The sequence below is a fragment of the Silene latifolia genome, chromosome Y, assembly GCF_048544455.1.
Source record: "Silene latifolia isolate original U9 population chromosome Y, ASM4854445v1, whole genome shotgun sequence".
NCBI lineage: Eukaryota > Viridiplantae > Streptophyta > Magnoliopsida > Caryophyllales > Caryophyllaceae > Silene > Silene latifolia.
This window is the reverse complement of record NC_133538.1, coordinates 414,935,011-414,949,015: the sequence shown is the minus strand read 5'-3', so window position 1 is coordinate 414,949,015 and position 14,005 is coordinate 414,935,011. Positions and strand designations below refer to the sequence as shown.

The 14,005-nt window shown below is 35.7% G+C and overlaps 1 non-coding gene across 1 annotated transcript; it reads left to right on the top strand.

The window, feature by feature from the left end:
* Nucleotides 1-12,446: 12,446 nt before the first annotated feature.
* On the top strand, nt 12,447-12,554 carry LOC141635349 (small nucleolar RNA R71). Its single transcript, XR_012540045.1, has one exon. It is a non-coding gene; the product is annotated as a small nucleolar RNA R71 (small nucleolar RNA).
* The last annotated feature ends 1,451 nt before the right edge of the window (nt 12,555-14,005 follow it).

Sequence of the window (14,005 nt, the reverse complement as noted above, 5' to 3'; positions counted from 1 at the left end):
ACTTCTTCCTTTATTGATATGAAAGGTTGGGTGGCAATTCTCTTCCAACTAGGTAGTTGGCTATGTCGGCATACCAAGGAGTATTGGCTTCCAACATCATTAGAACATCGTCGGTGAAGGAATCATCGATAGGTAACTCAATACCTCCATCATTGAACTTCAAACGGGATAGGTGATCGACAACAACATTTTCGGCACCCTTCTTGTCTTTAATTTCAAGATCAAATTCTTGCAAGAGCAAGATCCATCTTATCAACCTTGGCTTAGCTTCTTGTTTGGCTAGGAGATGCTTCAATGCGGCATGATCGGTATGAACAATGACTTTGGAACCGATCAAGTAAGAGCGGAATTTGTCTAAGGCATAGACAATGGCAAGTAGCTCTTTCTCCGTCGTGGCATAGTTATTTGAACCGCATCAAAGGTTTTGCTAGCGTAGTAGATAGCATGGAGAACCTTGTCCTTTCTTTGTCCTAGCACGGCACCTACCACATAGTCACTTGCATCACACATGAGCTCGAAAGGCAAGTTCCAATCCGGTGATTGGATGATAGGTGCGGAAATCAAAGCCTTCTTGATCCTATTAAAAGACTCAAGATAATCGTTAGTAAACACAAAGGGAGCATCTTTTAAAAGAAGCTCCATAAGGGGTTTGGCAATTTTAGAAAAATCTTTAATAAAACGGCGGTAGAAATCCGCATGGCCTAAGAAACTCCTTACACTCTTCACATTTACCGGTGGGGGTAGTTGCTCAATAACTTGGACCTTAGCACGGTCCACCTCAATTCCTCTTTCCGAAAGTATATGACCAAGTACCACTCCTTCATTCACCATGAAGTGGCACTTTTCCCAATTCAACACCAAATCAACCTCTTCACAACGCTTCAAAACTTTGGACAAGTTAGTCAAACAAGCATCAAAAGAAGAACCATAGACACTAAAATCATCCATAAACACCTCCATGATAGACTCAATGTAGTCAGAAAAGATTCTTATCATGCAACGTTGGAAAGTGGCGGGGGCATTACAAAGACCGAAAGTCATTCTACGGTAGGCAAATGTACCATAGGGACATGTAAACATGGTCTTCTCTTGGTCATCCAGGTGAATAGGTATTTGAAAGAACCTGGAATAACCATCTAGGTAGAAAAAATATTTGTGACATGCCAACCTTTCCAACATTTGGTCAATAAAAGGTAATGGGTAGTGGTCTTTCTTGGTGGCTAGATTTAGCCTCCTATAGTCAATGCACATTCTCCAACCCGTCACAATTCTAGTTGGAATTAGCTCATTTTTATCATTTTTGACTACGGTGGTTCCTCCTTTCTTAGGAACCACTTGGACCGGACTCACCCATTTAGAATCGGATATCGCATAGATAATTCCCGCATCTAACAATTTAAGCACTTCCTTTTCGACCACTTCTTACATGTTAGGATTTAGTCGTCTTTGACCTTGGACACATGGTTTATGATCTTCCTCAAGATTAATTCAGTACATGCAAAATTCGGGACTTATGCCTTTTAAATCATCAAGTTTATAACCAATGGCTTTCTTGTGAGACCTTAAGACATGAAGCAATTTAGCCAATTGACTCTCATCAAATTTAGCACTAATGATTACCGGACACATTCCCTCATCATCTAGAAAAGCATACCTCAAATTAGAAGGAAGGGGCTTAAGCTCGGGTTTTTGTACCTCAAGATCTTGAGGTGTAGCAACCAAGCCTATAAATGTGAGCTCTCTTCCAATGATAGCTCATCTCCATCCAATTCTTGCTCCAAAGCATCAATCTCCTCATTTCCAATCTCATCGTCACCTGCAAATGATTCTAAAAGAAAGAGTGCCTCCAAGGGATCTTTAGATAAAGATCGAGGTGTAGAGTCTTATATAACAATGTCAACAACATCCAAAATGTCAATATAATAACAAGACTCTTCTATCATTGGACTCTTCATGGCACTATTCAAATTATATGTGACCTTATCGTCATCCACTTCCAATGTAACTTTACCGTTTTTGACATCAATTATCGCACCCGCGGTGTGTAAAAATGGTTGAAGAGTCTATGGATCCCTATGAAATACTCAAGAGGGGGGTGAATTGAGTATTTACCACTTTTTCGAGTTTAATCGAATCTGGATTTGTATGATATTTATACTTAGAATTTATCGATTAAATTCAAGTATTACAAATATCACACAATATTAAAAACAATAAAATAAGCAATAAATAAATTTGCACAACGGATTTTTGAAGTGGTTCAGCTTCACACCCCGAAACCTACGTCCACTATTCTCGATTAATTATTTTAGTACCTTTCCACGGATTACAAAATAATCAACCCCTTTTACAACTAACTATAGTTGTAATAATGAGTATCACTTAACAATCGACTTCCTCTCGTTATAAAGAAAGTAATAAGAGTATCTCAAAGATTGTTCACACAATTGAACGAATAAGAGATAAATATAAGACCACTATTCTCCAGAACGATAGTTAACAACTGTTGACTTGAGTAACACGACTTTCCAAAAAGAAAATTAATCTTGCAATTAAAAGCTCTTTAAAACAAAGACAAAGTTATGCTCACAAATTAGAGATTTGGAAAAGTGATTTTTAATGTGTCCTATTACCCTTATTTATACTAAAGCACAAATAAGAGTTTAGGGAACACTAGAATTTGGATTATAGCTTACATGCAAAAGACTGTTCGTAATCAAACTCTAATTGTCGATCAAACACTATCTCTACACGTTTTACTTATCAAATACAAAGATAAAGTTTGACTTAAAAACAACTTGCAAATACAATTGGTTTTCCAGTGAATCATGCATGAAAGGTCAACCTATTATGCACAATTTGTGTTGAACACAAATCGTATCACACATGAATAGGATTAGACGAAATGTTTGATTTGGATAAAAGATAAATTTATATGAACAATAAATTGTATATAAAACAAGATACTATTACCATAGCTAACCACAAATTATTACAACTCATAAGTTGTTACAAATTAGGATTATCTGTTAGGATATAATAAACTTATTTAATATTTGGAAAGACAATTTTGACTCCAATTAGGAAAACATTTTTATTAATTAAATTGTATTTTGTAAAATATAAAATAAATTTTCTTTCGAAAATATCGTGTTACGTAGCCACCCTAAGTTATAGTACAATCGACTATAACTTAGAGTATGAGTGTATTAAGTTATAATTGTAATAATTATAACTTAAGACTAACTCAAAACAATTATTAAATATCGTAAAGGAGAGACGAACTAACTACTGACAAATCTTCCTTGAAAATTCTTCAGTTGTAAGTTCCTTTCATCATTTTAATCACGAACTCAAACCGCTTCATCAAATCATCATTTTTGCAATGTCGTAACCTCGTTAATCTATAAGACTTAACAAACAATTACGTGCAAACTTATAAAACAATTATAATACACTTGTCATCATCAAAACATAAAACCTAACTAGGACATGCTCCAACAATTTCCCCCTTTTTGATGATGGCAAGTCTCCTAGATTTGTTTATACGGTTTAGTTCCCCCTCAACCCAAAAACAATCATAATTGTAAATACTTTGAATTGACGGATTGATAAGTGAGCTAAACTATAGCACCTAAGGACCTTAAGAGACATATGATCTTGACAAGGAGCAAGCTTAGGCAAATAACGCATTCAAGTCTATTTTTTTTCCCCTCTTGACATCATCGAAAAGACGAGAAAAAGACTTAAAATGACTAGAATAATATAAACCGAAGCTAAGTATATAACCAAGTCAAAAGCGCACAAAACAAAATGAAATTAAGTTCCTAAAATAGAAACTATGACATTGTCTATGGCAACTACTAAACAAAATATAATTACGAATATAATTAAGTAATAACCAAGACAAATGAAAATGATAATTAGAAGAAGATGGCCCTAAGAATTAAGCTTGGTTGAAACAAAGATTTAGGCAGTGTCATAGTTTTCTGAAGGTATGGTTTTATATGGTTTGAATAGTGGGAATGGGTACGGAACTCAAGGCTAGTAAGATGGTCCAAGCAAAAATTAACCGGATAAGTTGGGCCTAAAGGCGCCCTCTCAAAATGTACAAACTTTGATACAACCGTCTCCAGAACCTCCTTCATCCCTTGTACCTCAACAATAACCGCTTCACCATCTGCATATAACCCTTTAGCACAACCAGCAATGGCACCCAAATACTTCCTTTGGAACGGAAATACTGTCCTTGCAAACTCCTTTACACTAGACAACATAGAACCGTGTTCCTGTAGTTCGTTACTAATAACATGCAACAACGATCTTTGCGCCTAAACCTCCGACCCTATAACATTCAGCACTGACTGACGCTTTACCATCCATTCCTCCAGCCTTGGTTAAAGGGAAACCAAAGCACTCATAACTACACCTGGGTTCGGGCAACTAGATAGACTCATATTAGCAAAGTTGGAACTCACATCAGCCAAAACAGAACACTACTCTCCAACCTCGAATCAACTCGCTCCATAAATGCAACTATTCGGGAATCAATAACACCCGATACACCTGTTGTACTTGCACAACCATCCACTGCTCAACAACACGTTTCAGATTTTTTTTTAAACAGAGTAGGTCTAATAAGATCATGACCCATCAAACTGAGAATTCAATCACACATTTGATCCCTCGATTTTACTCCATATCTTTCCACACTGACCACCCTTTTCGCTTCTAACACACGAGATTAAACCGACCGACCTGGATATTGTAGTTAATAACTCGAGAAAACAACAATCCTTTCTTGTTTAGCAAACCAGATTTTGTCGATTCCGGCCCGAGTTGCTTTAATTAACTCCTCTTTGAATAAACTCCTCTGTGAAGCAACCGCATCATTATTAACCGCATTTTCGGCATCACCAACATCAAGAACAGTCTCCTCATCAATCCCCATATCTCTTTTAGCATTCTTAGTCATATACTTATCCATACGTTCCACCCCATCTCCCTCGGTCTCGTCAACCTCAACCATAACTGTTTTCCCCAAATTCTGTTTCCGTTTTCAGTTTTCACTCTTGCTCGATTGACCATCGTCAAGGACGAATTGGGTAGGTAATTTAATAGGTCGTTTGGTAGGTTGGGTAGGAGTCGGTATGGTAGGCCGAGAAGCAGTGGACGACGGGTTGGTAGCTGGATTCAGGTTAGATCGTGTGGGATTGGGGACAGTAGAAGGAAACACGAAAGATGGGTGAGATTGACGGGTTCGTTTTGTGGATGAAGACGAAGTTGTTTGTTTGTTTTTATTTATTATTTGGTTTTGACAGTGAAGAGTTGGTGAGGATGAGTTAATTTGAGGAAGATGAATCGCTTAAATAGGAATAGTAATTTGAGGTTAATAGAAAAATAGGAAAAAGGAAGGGGTTGGATATCAGGTAAATTAGTGTAGGAGTAGGGGTAAGACAAAGGTAGGAATAGGAATAGGAATAGGAATAGGACTGTAGTATAGGTAGTTTAGGAATAGGATGTCAGGCAAATTTTTGTAGTTTGTACGCAAGAAATAAAGAGTAGGACAAACATAGATAGTTTAGGAATTGACAACTCATAATTTTATCTCATAAATAAAATTTACATAAAGTTAAATCAATCTCTATTTGAGTAGATGTATTATTTGTGAGTTTGAGTGAAATATGGATAGGTTGAAAAAATTGGTTACGACATAATATAATGTAATTAATTTGCAAAGCAATTAACATATCAATCAATCTCATACTATAATATGCACTTCATCAAAGTTTATACTTAGCAGCGGAAATACGGACACAGTCATACAATCTCGTCTTAACTAGTCAGTCATATAAGGAAAATAAATATTTTTGACGGTTTTAGGTGCCACCGATTAAACCAATTTCCAATCGTAATGTCTCAAAACGTTCTCTAGCTAAAAGCTTAGTCAAAATATCGGCCCATTGTTTCTCAGTACTACAAAACTCAAGTTTCATATATATTCCCTTTTTCAACATGGTTTCGTAAATAATTTAATGTCTCATTTAGAATTTTGAAAAAGGTATAATAAGGTATTATATAGGAGTTTAATAGAATTGTTAATGTTCTTGGTCGTAACACACAAAAACAAAATTAAATTCTTATAGTGAAAGCACATACCTAGACATCGTGAGCATCGTAGGTAATTTCTATAATTTGATTCATACGTTGCACCAATGATTGTAAGTTGCAGAAAAACCTCCTTTGTTCCCCCTGAATTCGATCTTGGGGTTATAGTGGAGTCTTCCATAACCTCAGACTCCAGTTTTTGTGTATTGCGGTGAGATTATAGTTCATATACTATAACTTTAGCACTCTTTCCCTTTTTATCATCACAAGTAATTGTACCTCCGTCAAAAGGATCTAGTGAAAGAAACTAACTAATATCATTTGTTATATGTCTAGAGCAACCATTGTCGAGGTACCATTGGTTGCTTTCTTTCACCATAACCTGCAAGAAAAATAGATTCGATTTTTTGGTACCCACGCTAAGTTGGGTCCTTTGGCGTTAGTCACCCTAAAAATCTCATCTTTTCTAATCCAAACGTGTCTCACAATTTTTCTTTTGACGGGTGAACTAGATCGACTAGTATTGGTGTATCTAGATCTCTCTTGTTTAACACTAGATCGAGTAGGATAGTTTGATTTAGCATTGGAAGTAGTAGCATGAGTTTTCCTTTGATAATCAAGGTTTACTGGATTTTTAAATCCACCGTCACAATTCCATCTAAACTCATTATTACTACTTTCTTTATGCTCCTTCTCTTCTAACAAGTCCTCTTCATTAAAGCTCGATTCTCTGACAAATTTAATCCCTTCATTTAGATCAATTTTATTCTTGATACATGAATTTAGGAGATGACCGGATTTACCGCAATAAGTACATATTAAATACTCCGGTAAGTCCACATATTTCCGTTTCCTAAAATCACGATCAGAAGGGCTAGACTTGCATTTTTCATGATCTCTACACCTATAGCACTCATGTCCTAATCCCATTTTCATATTATTATCTGATTGCTGAGATAAGAAATTAAGAACTTTAGTGCTACCTTCCCATTTGTCATAAACCATTCTAGCATGTCTAAGTAAATCTTTTAAAGACTCTATTTCTTTTTGACATTCTTTGTGGTTATCTTCTGACTCTCTAGGAATATTATTTTTTAACAAATTCTCGCGAAAGTCAAGAAATCTTTTGTTTAATATGTGTTTTTCAAGATAATGTTGTTTCTTAATATTTCTTACTTCGGACTTCAAATCATTCAATTGATGAGTAAGAAAATCGTTTTTCTCTTTTAGTTCTGAAGTTATAGCTTCGTGAGCTATAACCTCAGATTTTAGAAGGTTGTTTTTCTCTTTTAGATCTGAAGTTATATCATCATTATCTATAACCTTAGATTCTAGTAAAGCATTCTTCTCTTTTAGTTCTTTAGTTATAACATCATGAGCTATAACCTTAGATTCTAAAATAGCTTTTTGAGATTTAACTGATTCTAAGGTTATAGTTGAATCAGTTGTAACCTTAGAACTCAGCTTCTTAACCTTTGATTTTAAAACTTGATTTTCTTCAGCAATATCAAGAATTTGTTCTTTCAAATCAATTAATTCAAGATTTTGTTCACGACATTGGTCAAGAGTTTTCTCAAAATATTCAATGAGTGAATTTTTTGACAATTTCTTGGCTTGTTTCTTAAGACGAATAAAACTTACCTCATCGTCTTCTTCTTCTTCAGAATCAGATTTTCCCATAAGACACACATCAGTCCTTCTTCGACTGTCATCATTATCATCAAGATCTTCATCATCTTCTGAATCCAAATCTCCCCAACAGGATGCCATCATGACTTGTTTATACTCATTCTTCGTTTTCTCTATTTTAGCCTTGGACTTTATTTCATTCCATGTGGGACAATTTTTGATCATATGATCAACCTCACTATATTTGAAACAACCTTTGTTTGACATAGATACTTTTGAACCACTAGGTTTATCGTCAATAGTTGATTTCTTTTGCTTGTTCTTGAAAATAGCATTTTTAAAACGGATAGCAAAAGTTATTGTTTCATCCTCAATGTCAGTATCTTCATCGCTTGAAGCAGCTTTCAGAACTATCCCTTTGCTTTTTCTTGAATCACTTGCACGCTTGTTAAGAGTTAGTTCGTGCGCCATAAGTGAACCAAGCAACTCTTGATAAGAGAGTGAGGATAGATCTTTAGCTTCTTCAATCGCGGTAACCTTAGGTTGCCACTTTTCAGTTAAGCTCCTTAAGATTTTCCTGACAATATCCTCAGACTCGAATTTTCTACCAAGATTTTTAAGTTCATTGGTAATATTTGAAAAGCGAGTAGACATGTTATTTATACTTTCATCATCCTCCATAGAGAACAATTCATATTGTTGATTAAGCAAGTCTACTCTATGTTTTCTGACAAGAGATGTTCCTTCATAGGCTAGTTCAAGACTATCCCATATTTCCTTAGCAGATGTACATGAAGAGAACCGATCAAATTCAGTTAGACTTATGCCATTTTGCAAAAGAGTCATAGCTTTTGAATTTTTCTCAGCTTTCTTGTAGTCTGCCTCGGTGTAGTCATCCTCGTTCTTTTCATGGGTAATGCCCTCACTGGAAGATACCATAATTTTATTAGGACCTTTTTGAATAATTTTCCAGCATTCCCAATCATGACCCTTAATGTAATGAGTCATCATATTTTTCCATAGACCGTAATTTTTTCCATCGAAAACAGGACACTTAAGATATTTGGAATCCATAATAAAAGATATTTTAAAGAAAAAAAATAAAATAACAAACTAACAAAAATAGAAAGACGGATCAGTCTCTTTTGATGTTAGGCAATCAAGAGCACAAGGCTCTGATACCAATTGAAGAGTCTATGGATCCCTATGAAATACTCAAGAGGGGGGGGGGGGGTGAATTGAGTATTTACCACTTTTTCGACTTTAATCGAATCTGGATTTGTATGATATTTATACTTTGAATTTATCGATTAAATTCAAGTATTACAAATATCACACAATATTAAAAACAATAAAATAAGCGATAAATAAACTTGCACAGCGGATTTTTGAAGTGGTTCAGCTTCACACCCCGAAGCCTACGTCCACTATTCTAGATTAATTATTTTAGTACCTTTCCACGGATTACAAAATAATCAACCCCTTTTACAACTAACTATAGTTGTAATAATGAGTATCGCTAAACACTCGACTTCCTCTCGTTATAAAGAAAGTAATAAGAGTATCTCAAAGATTGTTCACACAATTGAACGAATAAGAGATAAATCTATGACCACTATTCTCCAGAACGATAGTTAACAATTGTTGACTTGAGTAACACGACTTTCCAAAAAGAAAATTAATCTTGCAATTAAAAGCTCTTTAACACAAAGACAAAGTTATGCTCACAAATTAGAGATTTGGAAAAGTGATTTTTAATGTGTCCTATTACCTTTATTTATACTAAAGCACAAATAAGAGTTTAGGGAACACTAGAATTTGGATAATAGCTTACATGCAAAAGACTGTTCGTAATCAAACTCTAATTGTCGATCAAACACTACCACTACACGTTTTACTTATCAAATACAAAGATAAAGTTTGACTTAAAAACAACTTGCAAATACAATTGGTTTTCCAGTGAATCATGCACGAAAGGTCAACCGATTATGCACAATTTGTGTTGAACACAAATCGTATCACACATGAATAGCATTAGACGAAATGTTTGATTTGGATAAAAGACAAATTTATATGAACGATCAATTTTATATAAAACAAGATACTATTACCATAGCTAACCACAAATTATTACAACTCATAAGTTGTTACAAATTAGGATTATCTGTTAGGATATAATAAACTTATTTAATATTTGGAAAGAAAATTTTGACTCCAATTAGGAAAACGTTTTTATTAATTAAATTATATTTTGTAAAATATAAAATAAATTTTCTTTCGAAAATATCGTGTTACGTAGCCACCCTAAGTTATAGTACAATCGACTATAACTTAGAGTATGAGTGTATTAAGTTATAATTGTAATAATTATAACTTAAGACTAAGGCCCTGTTCTTTTGGACTGAAACTTATATGATCTGAACTGAACTGAACTTATAAGATCTCGAATCGAATCGAATCGAACTTATAGGATCTCGAATCGAACTTATAGGATCTCGAACTTAATCGAACTTATAGGATCTCGAACTTAATCGAACTTATAGGATCTGAACTAAACTTATAGGATCTCGAATCGAATCGAATCGAACTTATAGGATCCGAATCGAACTTAAATTAAGTGAGTATAGGATCTGAATCGAACTTATAGGATCTCGAATCGAATCGAATCGAACTTATAGGATCCGAATCGAACTTATAGGATCTCGAATCGAATCGAAATTATAGGATCTCGAATCGAATCGAACTTATATGATCTGAACTGAACTTATAGGATCTGAACTGAACTGAACTGAACTTATATGATCTGAAGTTAACTTAAATTAAGTGACTTTAAGTCCAAAAGAACAGGGCCTAACTCAAAGCAATCATTAAATATCGTAAAGGAGAGACGAACTAGCTACTGGCTAATCTTCCTTGAAAATTCTTCAGTTGTAAGTTCCTTTCATCATTTTAATCACGAACTCAAACCGCTTCATCAAATCATCATTTTTGCAATGTTGTAACCTCGTTAATCTATAAGACTTAACAAACAATTACGTGCAAACTTATAAAACAATTATAATACACTTGTCATCATCAAAACATAAAACCTAACTAGGACATGCTCCAACAATGGTCTTCCCAAAATGATTGGGATTTGGGCATCTTCGGCCATGTCAAGAACAATAAAATCAACCGGAATTAAAAACTTACCAACCTTAACGAGAACATCCTCTAAAACTCCCAAAGGGAGTTTTATAAAACGGTCCGCCATTTGCAATGTGACACTAGTGCATTTTAAGACTCCCATATTAAGCTTAGCACAAATAGAGTAAGGTATTACACTCACACTAGCACCTAAATCGCATAAAGCTTTATCAATTTGGTAGGTGCCAATTGTGCATGGAATAGAAAACCTACCGGGATCTTTTAACTTAGGAGGGGACTTATTTTGCAAAAGAGCACTCACCTTGGAGGTGAGAGCTATTGTTTCAACTTCATCAAAAGTCCTCTTCTTAGTTGAAATGTCTTTCATGAACTTAGTGTTAGATGGAATTTGAGTGATTAATTCGGTAAAAGGAACGGTTACCTGGAGATTCTTCACCACTTCCATGAATTTACCGAATTGGGAATTCTTTTGATGCTTAGCCAATCTATGAGGAAATGGCACTTTGACTTTTTCCGGAATCTTTGCTTCAACATCTTTCTTTGGAGGAGCATCCTCCACTTCCTTGACTTTCTCAACAACAAGTGGATCATCCACTTTCTTGGGAACTTCCTCACTTTCCTTATCATTTGAAGGGATCTCCAACTCAACAAATACCTCCTCATCTTCTTTGGGCATGGATGGCCCATCATATTTTGTACCACTTCTTAAGGAGATAGCATTAAGGGTAGCATGTGGTTGCTCACATTGAGGAGGTAGTTGACCCGATTTCCTCGAAGAGCTAGATGAGGCCAATTGAGCCATTTGTTGCTCCAACATCTTGATTGCGGCATTTTGAGCTTGCTCATTCTTTTGGATTTGAGTCAACAATTCCTTTTGCATACGGACTATCAAGCCCTCAAGCATACCTCCTTCTTGGTTGTTTTGTTGGCCATTTTGTGGTGGGGGTTGATTTTGTTGGAAATTGTTTTGTGGGGGCCTTTGTTTATTTTGATAACCCGGTGGAGGGACATATTTTTGTTGTTGAGGGACATAGGCATTTTTTTGTGGTGGAGGTTGTGGTTGAGGGTTAAGCACATTGTTGCTTCTATAAGACATGTTCGGGTGAAATCTTAAATTTGGATTATATGTGTTTGAGAATGTACCCGGTGGATAAGCATTTTGTCTTAAAGCTTGGAAAGCATTTACCTCTTCAATGGGAGCTTGGCAATGAGCGGCATAATGACCCGGACCTCCGAAACCATCAAACACAACGATTTTTCTTGTTGAATACATGGCATTGAGTTGTTGAACGGAATCTCTAGCATCCCTTTCCGCCAATTGTTGTTGAAGCAAGGCAATTTGGGCTAAAAAAACGGAGTTGTTGGAGGATTCTTCTTTACCTTTGGATGGCACAACTCGGGAATTAACATATTGTGCATCATGGACCGCCATAGATTCGATCGTGGCATGAGCAAGGTCGGTGTCAATTTGATCAAACCGCCCATTGTTGGCGAAATCAAGAATCCTTTGGGACTCGGCACAACATCCATTGTAGAATGTTATTGCTAGAAACCAATCATCTAACCTATGATGTGGGCATTGTCTTTGAAGCTCTTTGTACCTCTCCCAAGGCTCATATAAGATCTCAAGAGCTTGTTGACGGAATCCCGTGATTTGGCTCCTCAAAGTTTGAGTTTTCTCCGGTGGAAAAAACTTTTGATAGAAGGTGATGTGATCAATATTTGAGCATATTTAGTCCCCGAATTAGCCTCGTTCCTATGATTTTTTGTGCATATTTGGGTCATTTACTATCTTTAGTCTTTTGTTTTGCATATTCTCTGAGGTTTTGTTTCCTTTGTAGGAGAGAAGTGCAAACCTTGCATTTTCATGGCAAAATAGAGCTAAATTGATCGAATCTAATGACCAAGCATCAAAGAGAAGACAAGACTAGAAAGCCTTTGTACATAATGTAGTATATGGGCAATGATGAATAAGATCCTTGCATCCCGACAAAATCCCGGAGGATTGTTGGAAGAAGAAAAGAAGAAAAGAAGAAAAGAAGAAAAGGAAGCTGAGCCAGAATTCGCTCGTCCCAACCATCGGGACGCCCGTCCAACAGCTCCCCAGGACGCTCGTCCTTACCACCAGGCCGCCCGTCCAACAGCTCCCCAATCCGCCCGTCCCGACCCTTGGACGCTCGGATTGTACTCCAGAGGGGCACGTCCTCTTCTTTCTTCATTTGAGATGCGCATATTTTTGGAAGACTAGCTAAAAGGAGAGCCGCATCTTTTCTTAAGAGGAGCGATTCCTCAAGGACTTAATCGTCATTTAAGCTCTTAGTAACCCTAATTTGTGCACCTAATCCCCACTATAAATACCCCATTAGTCTAATTAGATTATCATGTTCTTCTTATCAATCTTTAGTGTAGTTTATATTATTCTAATCTCTCTTTAATCTTGTAATCAACTTCTAATCAAATATTAATACAAATCTCATTTCCTTAATTTCTCTTTTGTTCATCTTTTATTTTGGGTAATTGAAGATTATTTGGGTTATTATTGGGAGATTGACAACCTTCCATCAATCATCAAGTACTTCTATTATTCTTTGCATTATTATTTTGGAATCATCATTAGGTATAACTCTCTTAATCCCTTTTTAATTATTGTTAATCATCTTCATTTATTCATCATGTTTTGCTTTGTTAATATGATTGACAACCTTGTTAACATGTTAAACTTGATCATGAGTGAGTAGTTTCCTTAACTAGGGTTAATGGGTAATTAGGGGAAACCAACATTGGGGATGATTCATGCTTAATTTAATATGTTTTCATAATTTATTTGCTTGCTTGTTGTGATCTCAACTTATGCACATGTTATGTTTGATGAAATGAGAGCCTATGAATCCTTGCATTTTTTACCCATCACCTACCTTTTCAATGAGACTTGTAAGACATAAACCAACTCGATTCTCATTAGACCATGCATATAGTTGAGTAGGGAGGATTAAGTCGACTTGCAGGTGTTGTACAATATAATTGATTCGGCTCCGGGGCCCAAACCTTCCTAGGATTGTAAGATATAAACCAACTCGATGCTATCACAACAATAATTGCTTGCTTATAATTTGAGAATATG